The following is a 12,736-nucleotide window of genomic DNA, read 5'->3' on the forward strand; positions in this document are numbered from 1 at the left end:
ACTGCAGAAAAATGGTCACTGTCGCCATAAAATTAAAATAGTCTATTCCTCTCAGGCAATACTCTGAATGGGGATTGGAGTAAGACAGTAACACAACCATGGCTGTTTTTCTCCACATAGGTATTAGGTTTTATGGGTTATATATCTTCTCTCTGCGCCCAGTGGCACCTTACAAACAGATACAACCATGCTGCCAGCTCTACCTTGGCACCGTCTCTGGAGGACTTCCAGCAGCCAGCTGTGTCTGTGCCCTCAAGATCTGGCGCTTCACGTTTCTGTTCATCCGTCCTGGCCACAGCAACCTGCCGCCCCAGGCGGTGTCTCACAGCTCTGATACTGCCCAGATCCAAAGCTCCACTGCAGAGGAGCTCAAATTGACAGACACTGCAGAGAAAGATGCAGCAGTTTTGCAATACAGATAGACCCAGTTGTAATCCCTCTCAGTGCTGAATTACTTGCTCAAGATTGAAGGGTGAATTCAAGGTGCTACTGAGGTCAGTAACTGTGATCAGCACTAGGAAAACCCACCAAGGCTCTGTGCTCTCCTCCGTGCTCTGTCCCTTCATTGCCCCCTTCATTCCCAGGTCTGCGGGGAGCTGTTCCCCATGCAGCACGCTTTTAGCAACCAGCCCATTTTACTGTCAGTACGGAGGCGCTCGTCCCTCTTTCCACGGGCACCTGCTCAGTCTGACATCTCGCGCACCCCTACCTGTGTGCTAGATGTCTGGCTTTAGTTTCAGGCCATATGCACGATCATCCAGACTGTGAGGTGATAAAATTATCCCAGTAAGGGGTGGCCGTGGCTGCTGCTGCTGCTTTGCTGAGCCAGGATTGAACGACTGTCGCACTGCCCAAACCTTGTCTTTCGCCCGACACAGTGGGCACAGACAGACCGTCTGCCCCCTTGTCCTCCAGGGAAGGGGGGTCAGCATCGGGAGTGGGGACCATATTCCCTCCTTGCAGCATTTGCAGTGTTCAGCTGGTGCAGGATCAAGACATCAGAGTGTCTTGTCCTGCTTCAGTTCTGGAGGAGTCATTTTGTACTCAATCCGTAGGAGCTGATGGGATCCAGCTGAGATGTTTATTTGTGGTCGAGTGAATCCCATCAGCAAGTCTGGAGAACATGGACTGAAAATTTCTTTTCCCCTCAAACTATGACTCTAGGACACTATGACCAAGACATAACAACAAGGAAAGAAAGCGAACATGACTCTGACCCAGGTTGGCATGGTTGCACCCTCATGTGAACTTGTAGCCACAGGACAAAGCAGCATCTCAGAACAGGACCCTGAGCGGGGCTGAGCATTTCTGTGCAGAGCAAGGACTTTCCCCATTAGGTTGCAAATATAATGCTAAATGATTACAAAACAAGTTATACAAGAGGATCAGTGATGCAGGGTTTAACATGCCCTTTGTCACTTCTCTACCTTCTTTCTGGATCAGAGGCAGGAGATGAGAGCAAATGGTTCCTCAGGCCTGGAGGGTGCTGCCTACATGCCATATCGTGAAAGAGTTGTGCAAAGAAAACATGGACATCAATGAATGGAGGTCCCACACTTTGAACTGAATCAATACCACAACAAGGCGAGGTGCCCTGTGCTCTCTTTCCATCATGCTCACAAGGTTTTAAGGCACAGAAAGGTCTCAGCCACATCTGTCTCACTGTGGTGGTCATGACATCTCCTCTCCCTGTCTTCAGCAATGTCTGCCCAATAAGTCTCAAGGACCATGTGCTTTCTGACCATGCTTTGGGCTACAGCTGTAGTACAAAGGGTCCATGCTGTGCCTGGGGTAGGATGAACCAGGCTTGTCCTCATCTCAACCACGTCCACCCAGTCCGTGGGGAAGAGACTGAAGTTCTCCATGTTTCGGCTCCCCACGGCCAGAGTGCTGTGGCTTTCAGGCTCAGGCAACATTTTAGCAATTGCCTGAAGACTGAGAGTGTGGATGGAGGGTGACTCTGGTCTGAGGGATGAGCTGGGATGTGTACCAGGCTGCGGCAGTAGAGACACCTTCAAATCACAGCTCCGGTTGGTTGATGACAACAGAAGCGTTCTTCTAAGCCCTGTGTGGCCAGGCTTTACCTTCCCTTTGCTTTCCCCCTCTCTTTTGTCTTTTCCCCCCTCTCTCCTCCATCCTCTCCTCCTTTTTCACTTGTGGTTTGCCATCAATTTGTGTCCAGACCTCATCAAAGACTGCCATCCCAGGAGGAGTGGAGAATTACAGCCTCACAAATTAGGAAAGCCCCAGCTCTCGCAAAGCCGGCCTCCCTCTCCCTCTTCGTCCTTCTTCTCAGAACACGTGTGAAAGAAATTCATCTGTTCTCCTACCTCCCGACGATGGGACCTTTTGGTGGTTTTCTCTGGAAACAGCATAATCCCATGTTTATGAAAAGCATGAAGCCAGGGCACTTAAACTGGATCGAGTGCCTGGGGCCAGCTTGGCAGCCGGTGGAGGAGGCAGCAGCCTCTTTATCCCCCTTTTTTTGTCCTTTGGAGCAGACTCAAGGTTGTACTTCTGTCTGAAGCAAATAAAGACAAATAGGATTTGGTGGATATGGAAAAGGGGAAAAAAACCCTGAACAAGCAAGAGATTTATGGTTGCTGTTTGCCAATGAAAACACAGTGGGAAGAGTCATCTGCTTGCAATGTAGATGGCTGTAGGCTGGAAAACAAAGCCTGAATTGATTGTCTTCCTCTATAGTCAAGAGAGAACAATTGGCACCTGTCAGGATGAGTCACTGCAGCTGAAGACAACGTCTCAAAGTGGTGGGCTGGATCTGTCTGGGGACTTGGAGCTGCCCAGTGACTCTAGAGGGAGAGGAAGGTCATCGGTGTGGCTTTGCAGTCTACCTCTTCAGTGCTGGAAGTCTGGCAAGATGCCACCCAGCCCAGCTCTGGTGGAGCTCCCCTCACTGCAGCAGGCTGCTACCCATCCCTTCTTTGTTACCCCGGGGACTGTGAGCAATCTGGAGTCAGGCCCCTCAAAATCATTGCTTTTTTTAGAACTTATGCAATCTGAAAAGAGAAAATAGAAAGAATAATATAAAGGCGGCTGCTTTTTATTTTCTTTCCTAGCTGTCTGAGTAATCAGGGATTTGAAATTCCGAGATTTTCTCTGCAAATAAAAAACCCTAAAAATACACATATTTTTGTATGAGAACTGCCATTCTGACATTTCCTTCAACTCCAGCACCGGCTCTTTTAAGAAATACCAGAAAACACAAATCTCATGGGCAATGGAGACAGCTGGTATCATCTTCCTCGTGGCTTGAATACGGGAAACCACACAAGTAATGTTGGAGACCTTTATGAATCCTCAAGTGGTTCATAAAGAATGAAACCTTAAAGGACAATCCCCTCCCTCCCACCCCCACCACCCATCTCAACCAGGCGACAGGGGCACACAATGGGGCCCTGGGCCAGATATAGTCCATTCTGGGCAAACTTCAGCCTTTCTGCAAAACTAGAGGGGAAGGAATCAGCCAAGGACCTGGAGCAAACGCAGGGAAGAGATATGAGGGATCTGGGAGAATGGAGACTCCTTGTAGGAAGAGATTAGAAGATGTGGGCTTGTTTAGCCCAGCAAGAAGCAGACTCAAAGGACGCTGTCTGACAGCCACAAAACACACTGGAGTAAATCCCAACCAAGGAGAAGAGCTAAGAGAAAATATTGGCATAAGAGATAAAATAGAGAGAAAATGGCTGTGGATAAATTCAGGCTTTTATTGCAGCTAAAGTGTCAGTTGAGGTCGTATTGGGTCTTGACCTTCTCTCAAGGTTGGACCCTCCTCCATGATGCTTCATCTCCCCATGCCTCAGGCTTTCCACCGCAAAGGGTTTGCTGCTTGAGGCTCAGCTGTGATCTGTAAAGCCCTCAGCTCCTGCTGGGTTCACCCAGTGTAACAGGATCTGCTTTTTAGCCGCTCAACAGCTCCAGCTGTCAGTTTTCTTTTCAATGTCTCCAGGATGCTCATAACTGTCTCCAAAGGAAAGATATTCTGCTAAACATGGACACTCTCACCATGAATCTGGTTCCAAGCATGCAACAAGATTGGATAAAAGCAAATTTAACTATGTGCTCACCTCTTTCTAGCAAAGCAGAAGCTATCAGACACTTCCAGTCTGAAAACCACCACACAGGTAGTTCAGGTGGCTGTGACTGATGGCACTGGGACCAGCCCCGCTGGCTTTATTTCACCCGAAGTGAAAGGCCGTGGAGGACTGGTTGTGAAGTGTTCCTTTCATCCGTCACAGGTGAAGTTCATGAAGAACTAAAGCCTGAATTTGGATGATTCGGAGCTGCACTGGCGAGGGCAATTGTCCATTCTCTCCTCGCCTTCATCATGGCATTGGGAAAATTCCCCTTTGCTAAGCTCTGGGCTCTTCTGAGCTCCTGCTCTGTGGACCCAAGCAAAACCACAGGCATCGCATTGGGCCGTGCGGACATTACAAACCCTTTGGTCCGAGCCCTGTCCAGTCTCTCCCTGCCAAGGAGAAGCAGAGGCTAGAGAGGGTCCGTAGCAGGAAATCCATTTCTGGTATGCTGGCGGGTGTATGAGACATGCCAGGCTGCCTAATTCAGCGAGGTCTGCTTGCTATTAAAGTGCAGGAGACCAACTGAAACACTGGAGACCATTAAATGCTACTTTTCAGTAACAGGCTTTTGAAACTGGCTGTTTGTTTTTATATACGGTGAGCTGTGCAATGAACGCTGCAGAAGAAATAAAAGCAAAGAAAAAACTGCTAGTGGGTTGCAGGATGGAAAAACATCAGACTACCAAACACGCCTTCCCTTCTCCTACATCCCAATCGTGGAAAGCCCCTTAACAGATATATCAGCTTCTTCATCACCTCGGGATAATGGAGTATCCAGACTCCGTGGTTGAAATGTCAATAATTTGTGCAGGGTGAAATGTGTTTTTTAGCTTACCTGGAAAAGATTGCCTGGAGCATGGCTGACAGTAGGCACACGGATCCTTCATCCAAGCCTGCCACCTATGAGGCCTCAAAACACGGCTAAAAGGGACGAAACAAACCGAAATGGTTTGAAGCCTATCAATTCCTAAAGGGGAATATGCGAAGTGCCAGGGACGGGCTGGATGTTGGGACTCCAGGTTGCAGCAGGTCTCTTCCTCCTGCTTTTCCAACAGCGGCAGATGGATCATCTTTAAACCAAGCAGCGTTTTTAATCCCAGAAGCCAGCTCTGCTGGGAGGAACTTGGCTGTCACAAAACGGGGAGCACATTCAGGCAGACTGAGCGAGTGGAAGTAAACACTGGAACAGGTGAAAAAGCACGTTTTCCCTGAAAATGTGTGAAAAAAAGCATTTAAAAATGCTCATTTCACTCAGATGTTCTCCTAGGAATTTGGGAGGCTCCTGGTAGCAAAACCAAACTGTTCTGGTTTAAAACAGAATAAGAAAAGGTCACATTTGGTGGTTTTACGTCACCCTTGTTTTCTCTCCTTTTCTTCTGTGGTAGAAACAACGAAACTCAAAATGAAAACATGCAACCACGTAAGAACTGTCTGCAGCTATTCTTATTTTAACCAAAGCATTGAGGACTCTCCCCATCAAACATGCTACTGACATCTATTATTATTATCATTATTATTCTTATCATTATTATTATTATTACTGCAACTAATAATCTTCTTTTATATGTTATTCCATCTGAAAAATGAGGATAAAGCAGTCAGACCAAATGTCTATCTTGCCCAGGTAGTTGCTGCTTTTTGTATGGCACTTGACAGGCCTTTCCAGCTACAGCTGAGATTTTTTTTTTTTCTTGATGAAACAAAGAATATGAACTTTAAACCTCACTTCAGATTGGCCAAATTGAAAACTCAACGTTTTTCTCAGTGAAGTGAAAAAAGGAATGAAAAACCCCTTTCAAATCCCTCTGCCCTGTATTTCAGATTGATGGGAAAAATACCCCCCCCCCCCTTAATAAAAACATAGCTACGTTTTTAAACTTGATTAAACTTAACTTCTTTAAACAATTAGAAACTTTAAAAGGGATAGACAGAAAATGCTAAAGTTAAAAGCAAAACTTTTAAAAAACCTTTAAAAATTGCTTGCAGGCAAATTCTGAAACAAAAGGAAATGTTTGAGGGTTTCAATTTTTGGTAAAATATTTTGACTTTCTCTGTTCCCCTCCCATTCACCAAAGCTGTGACTGACTGTGTTTTTTAGGATAATGTCTGAGGACCCAGCAATGATGGAATGATGCTACAACACTTTGATGGCAAGGGGAAGCCCACGCAGGTAAGATATATAGTGATTTTTCCCATGTGGATGTGTAAGTGTGAAGGAAGAACTCAGCCTCTGGAAACTGCAAGCAGATGGACCTGGGGGAAGGAGATGCCTGGAGGGGGAGTGGGAAAAGCCTGGAAAGACCCTGAGGATGGGTTGTAAAGAGGCAGAAGGTAGATGGTGGCCATCCCAGCACCCTTGCTCCACAGGGAGGGTGGGCTGCGGGAGGGTCCCGGACGCTGGAGCGGGAGGGTGAAACAGTCTTGAAAATTATCCAGACACTGCCATTGCCTGTTTTAGCCTGGGGTGAGGTTTAATTCTGAGTCATGACAACCCTAAGGCAAGGGAGAGTTGGCCTGGAAAGTGCCTTGGGTGTAAGACAGAGGATGGTGTGGGGACTGAGGTCCTGTGAAGGTCTCCCTCTGCAAAACGGTCATTAAAAGCGCTGAGGTTTAGGTGGGCTTTGGAGCTTCCCCAAATCTGGATGGATTGGATTTTTACTGCCATTTGACCAGTTTGTGTCTCTCTGGCAGCACCCACGCTGGCTGTTTGTCCCATCCCGTGCAAACACAGTGTGGAGGGGCTCAGCAAGACGGAAAAAAATGGATATTGTGGTTGTAGGGCTGAGATCGTGGTGAGGAATAAGTCACCACCGGGCTGCTTGAGTGAACAGGAAAGTATCTGAAAGCCAGAGCCATGGTGAGAAATGGCAGCGGTGGGACACAAGAGGTTGTTTCAGTGGCTGGTTTCAACCCACCATCTGCTCTTCAGATGCAGGACAGGGTGTCCTTCTGTCCCTGCCCCATGAGCCTGGTGGAGCAGGAGGGCATGGGCTCACTGTGGACTTCTTGCAAACCTTGCTTGCTTCCCACCTTCCTACCGAAACCACCCAGTGGACTCAGTGCCGAGAGAAAAGCCTGGTCTGTATCGGCAGCAAGAGAGTGAGAACAAGGCGAAGGAGGGGATGAGGATGGACAAGGAAAGGGGAAGTTTATTGCCGAAAGAGTTAAACAGTCAAGAACCTTCCATCCACTTCCTCACCAGACCATTCCAGCACAGTAAATCATCCAGACCTTGATGGGAAGAGACTTGCCAGCTTGGACAAAAGACTAATTGCCATGATAGGAGTCTGGTTGCTCCGGCTGAGGATTTGGGGTAATGGAAGTCGGGTCTGGGTTTACATAAATGTTATGCCAAATTAATGCATGAATGAAGATCTGGGCTGTGCGCCTTTATAAGGTCCGTGATCCTGCCGATGGCCTGCCAACACTGCCGGCACTCGGACCTCCGAAAGAAGGGCTGGGGGGGCCCTGAACCCTGGTGTGTTTTACAGTAACAATAAAACTCCCTCATGAAGAAAGGAAAAAATGTATACTCATTGCTTTGATCAATGTGAAAGACAGGCACACACATCTCGATGGCTCCTACAAGGGGACCAGTGGGGAGGGAAACTGCTGCGGGGCTGGCGGAGGAAAGGGTTTTGTTCCTTGGTAGCAAACAGCTACTGTTAAGAGGAGCAAAATATTTGCTGGAGGAAGATAAAAAGAGGCAGCTACCACCCAAGACAGACCCCGCTGCGGCAGACTGCGGCTGCAGCCCTGGCAAGACCTTGTGGTGCTTCCCACTGGGTCAAGAGGGAGTGGGAGGTGGCCCGTGCCTCTCCCGATGTCTGAGCTTTGCTTGGGAGGGGGAGATCTGCGATCTGAGATGCAGAAACAACAGGAGGCAGCAGAAGAAGGAGGGAGGGGAGAGCCCATCTGGGATGCTCACCTGGGGCAGGAGCAGAGCCTGGCACAGTGCTCCACTGTCCCTGGTCTGAAGTGGTTCGAGAGGTGGGACATCTGGTTCTCGTTAGCTGCTCCACCGTCTAATAAGAACAGATCCATTTCTGTGTGTTTTCATTTCCAACAAAAATAATTTTTCTTTTCTTTTCTTTTCTTTTCTTTTCTTTTCTTTTCTTTTCTTTTCTTTTCTTTTCTTTTCTTTTCTTTTCTTTTCTTTTCTTTTCTTTTCTTTTCTTTTCTTTTCTTTTCTTTTCTTTTCTTTTCTTTTCTTTTCTTTCTTTTCTTTTTTCTTTTCTTTTCTTTTCTTTTCTTTTCTTTTCTTTTCTTTTCTTTTCTTTTCTTTTCTTTTCTTTTCTTTTCTTTTCTTTTCTTTTCTTTTCTTTTCTTTTCTTTTCTTTTCTTTTCTTTTCTTTTCTTTTCTTTTCCCTTTTCTTTTCTTTTCTTTTCTTTTCTTTTCTTTTCTTTTCTTTTCTTTTCTTTTCTCTTTTCTTTTCTCCTTTCCTTTCTCCTTTCCTTTCCTTTCCTTTCCTTTCCTTTCCTTTCCTTTCCTTTCCTTTCCTTTCCTTTCCTTTCCTTTCCTTTCCTTTCCTTTCCTTTCCTTTCCTTTCCTTTCCTTTCCTTTCCTTTCCTTTCCTTTCCTTTCCTTTCCTTTCCTTTCCTTTCCTTTCCTTTCCTTTTCTCCCTTCCCTTCCCTTCCCTTCCCTTCCCTTCCCTTCCCTTCCCTTCCCTTCCCTTCCCTTCCCTTCCCTTCCCTTCCCTTCCCTTCCCTTCCCTTCCCTTCCCTTCCCTTCCCTTCCCTTCCCTTCCCTTCCCTTCCCTTCCCTTCCCTTCCCTTCCCTTCCCTTCCCTTCCCTTCCCTTCCCTTCCCTTCCCTTCCCTTCCCTTTCCCTTTCCCTTTCCCTTTCCTCTTCTCCTCTTTTTAAAGCAACTGATTTCCAGACAGACCTGCTCACAACATCTGTAGCCCAAAGTGAACAGTTCTGGGTCAGCTTGAGGGAACCAGGATGGGTGACCAGACCCAAGGAGAACGTGATGGGCAGAGGGCCAGGCCCTGCAGAGCAAAGTGGAAACCACCCGCCCTCTTGGCAGTGATGTTTCAAGCCCCAGCTCCTGGAGCCATGTGATTGCACAAGAACCACAGCTTTGGTGATGTGCTGAAGAGGTTTATGCCGTTTCTCCAACTTTCCTGAGACTGCAGCACCACCAGTTGTCACTGGTGGCTTCTTCCCTCTGCCTCGTTGCTTCTCTGCATCCAGGGGATGGAGCAAGCATGTCGCCATGCCAGGCACGGTGACTCCAAGATTCTCACCAGCCTTCACAGGCCACTTGCTTTGTTTTGCACATTTATCATAGAATCATAGAATCATAGAATCATTGAGGTTGGAAAAGACCTCTAAGATCATCGAGTCCCACCGTCGACCCAACACCACCATGTCCACTAAACCATGTCCCTAAGCGCCTCATCTACACGTCTTTTAAACACCTCCAGGGATGGTGACTCCACCACTTCCCTGGGCAGCCTCTTCCAAGGTTTAACCACTCTTTCAGTAAAGACATTTTCCCTCATGTCCAATCTAAACCTCCCCTGGCACAACTTGAGGCCGTTTCCTCTCATCCTATTGCTTGTTACTTGGGAGAAGAGACCGACCCCCACCTCGCTACAACCTCCTTTCAGGGAGTTGTAGAGAGCGATGAGGTCTCCCCTCAGCCTCCTTTTCTCCAGGCTAAACAACCCCAGTTCCCTCAGCCGCTCCTCAGAAGACTTCTTCTCCAGACCCCTCACCAGCCTCGTTGCCCTTCTCTGGACACGCTCCAGCATCTCGACGTCCTTCTTGGAGTGAGGGGCCCAAAACTGAACACAGCGTTCGAGGTGCGGCCTCACCAGTGCCGAGTACAGGGGCACGATCGCTTCCCTACTCCTGCTGGCCACAGCTGGCCATCATGGTCCCCTCTTCGGCAGGGAGGTGGCCTGGAGCCAGTTCTTCCCACTGCTGACTCCCCCGTGCCCACAGTGCTTTGCCATCTGGGTTGGTGGTGTGTCCATCAAGTCTGCACTAAAACATTTCATAACCTGAGTGATCACGACCACTTGGCTGTTGTGGTGTGACGCTGGGAATCTCTGTTACCTTGCGTTCTGCCAAAATCCAGCTCGGCAGCCTCCAAGCTGCTCATCCCCAGCAGCTGACAGGGTCTGACAGGAAGACAGCTCACCCTGTCTGTACCCCAGCTCTTAAATACTTCCCGAAGCAAATTTGACTTGACCCCAAATATACACCATGTTACCACTTGCGGCAGGTACATAATCCATCACTACAGTTGATAAAACATCCTTGCTGGCTTGACCATGCTGGAAAAGTACTTCACCGGCATGATCCAGCCATCCCCACGCTCCTGTGCATGGTACCCCACGGAGGTACCACCCATGAGATGGGGGTAATGACTCCCCAGTGGACTGGGCTGTAGCGCTGAGCCCAAGTGTGCTGGTTTTGGCTGGGACAGAGTTAATTTTCTCCACAGTAGCTGGTACGGGGCTGTGTTTTGGATTTGTGCTGGAAACAGTGTTGGTAACACAGGGATGTTTTCGTTGCTGCTGAGCAGTGCTGACACAGAGTCAAGGCCTTTTCTGCTCCTCGCCCCACCCCACCAGCGAGCAGGCTGGGGGGGGCACAAGAAGCTGGGAGGGGACACGGCCGGGACAGCTGACCCCAGCTGACCCAAGGGATATCCCACACCATATGGCGTCATGCTCAGCACAGAAAGCTGGGGGAAGAAGAAGGAAGGGGGGGACGTTTGGAGCGATGGCGTTTGTCTTCCCAAGTCACCATTACACATGATGGAGCCCTGCTGTCCTGGAGATGGCTGAACACCTGCCTGCCCATGGGAAGCAGTGAATGAATTCCTTGTTTTGCTTTGCTTGCGTACACGGCTTTTGCTTTCCCTATTAAACTGTCTTTATCTCAACCCACGAGTTTTCTCCCTTTTACCCTTCCGATTCTCTTCCCCATCCCACCGGGGGGGAGTGAGCGAGCGGCTGGGTGGGGCTCAGTTGCTGGCTGGGGTTAAACCACGATGCCAAGCAAATGCTGTCTTCTTGGGTTACTAATTTGGTCTCCCCAGCAGCACCTGGGTTGAAGGAGGGGTGTAGGAACAAGAAGGCAGATGAGGGAGTGGGAGAGGCACAAGGAGGTTTCAGCAAAGCCCCAGAACGGGAGGGGAAAACGGGAGGTGAAAGGGTGGGAAAAGGTCTAGGACACAGTGAGGAAGAGGAGGAGAGGGACTCCCAATGTTTTCCCACTGGAAACACACTGGGAGCACATGGATATCCTCAGTGGAGGGGTCAAAGAGTAGATGACAGTTTGCAGAAGAGCCTCCTTCTCTTTGAGCTCATTTACGGCTCCTTTGACGCGGGCCTTGGAGCAGCTCGTGTTCACAAGTGATGAATCCCCCCAGCCCTCCTGGAGGGAAGGTCTCAGCCAGTGCCAGGCAAAACACTGGGATTTGCTTGGACTTTTCTTTTTTTTGGTTACAAATTGAAAGTTGGTAAAACACAGACTTTCTCTGAATAGAGTTTGGTGTCACCACTCGTGAAAAAAAGTTTAAAAATAAAACAAGCAAAGAAGAAGGAGCCCATTTGAAAGTGTGGAATTACTTTGTTTAGAACTTTTTGGGAACAAAACGTTTTGATGTCCTGATGTGAAGCAAGTCCCTGTTTTGAAATTTCCTCCAAGTTATTTTAAGAACACTAAAAAGAAAACCTGTCTTGAGATTGAAAGAAAACATCTCATTTCTGGTAGAATTAATTTTAAAGAGTGGGTTTTTTAGAATTGCTGGTGAACTGGAAAATTCATTATTTGTTCGACTTGCCTTCTTGCCCCTGTGGGAAAACACAGTCCAGGGACATGAAACAATTTATCCAGCAACTGTCAGAGCTGGGACCTGAGCTCATGTTGTCAAAATTCTGGTTAAATATACTAGCTGGGAACACACATTTTTGATCCACGTATTAAGCTCGGAGATGAGGCATTGCCCTGCCGTCCGCACCAGGCTGCCTTGCCACGTCTTGCTCTCCAGCTGTTCGGGGCAAATCAAACCCCTGAGGTCAAGCTGTGCCATCTGAAATGTGGTGGGTTTCAATTCTGTTCTTCCCCCCCCCCCCCCTTTTTAATAATAATAATAATAAAAAAGGGATCCTGAGACTTTTTAAAACCTGTTAATCATTCCATCCCGTTTGCTAACTCAGAATAATAATAATCATCATCATATCGACGGCCCCGGGGCATTTGCCTTGGCCTGTGTGACGGCAGGGATGTTCCAAAATTCAGCGGAGCCATAGGGCACGTTGGGGAACGTTTCCTTGAGCTCCCCCAGCAGCTTTGATGGGAGCCCTGTAACGAGGTGACCCCCCCAGCACTCCTCTCGCCCCCCCCCCCCCCCCCCATGCTTTGCAAATGAAGCGGAGGAAGAGACAGATTTTCCCCAAATAGAACAGCCTGGCTGCAGGTAAAGTGAAATGGCAAATTAATTACGCGGTGAAGACGACGAGGTCAATGCTGCCTTGTTAACCTTGTCAAGCTGATGAGAGTGGGAGAGCTACTGTGGGCTCCTGGGGTCCGGTGGGGTTGGGGGGGGGAGCAAGGTCCCGCCGCCGTCGACATTTGCTGCAGCGCCGATTTGCGCTTTGCCTGCAGAGGTGAAAT

Source organism: Aptenodytes patagonicus, chromosome 4 (assembly GCF_965638725.1).
Source record: "Aptenodytes patagonicus chromosome 4, bAptPat1.pri.cur, whole genome shotgun sequence".
In the NCBI taxonomy this organism is placed as follows: Eukaryota; Metazoa; Chordata; class Aves; order Sphenisciformes; family Spheniscidae; genus Aptenodytes; species Aptenodytes patagonicus.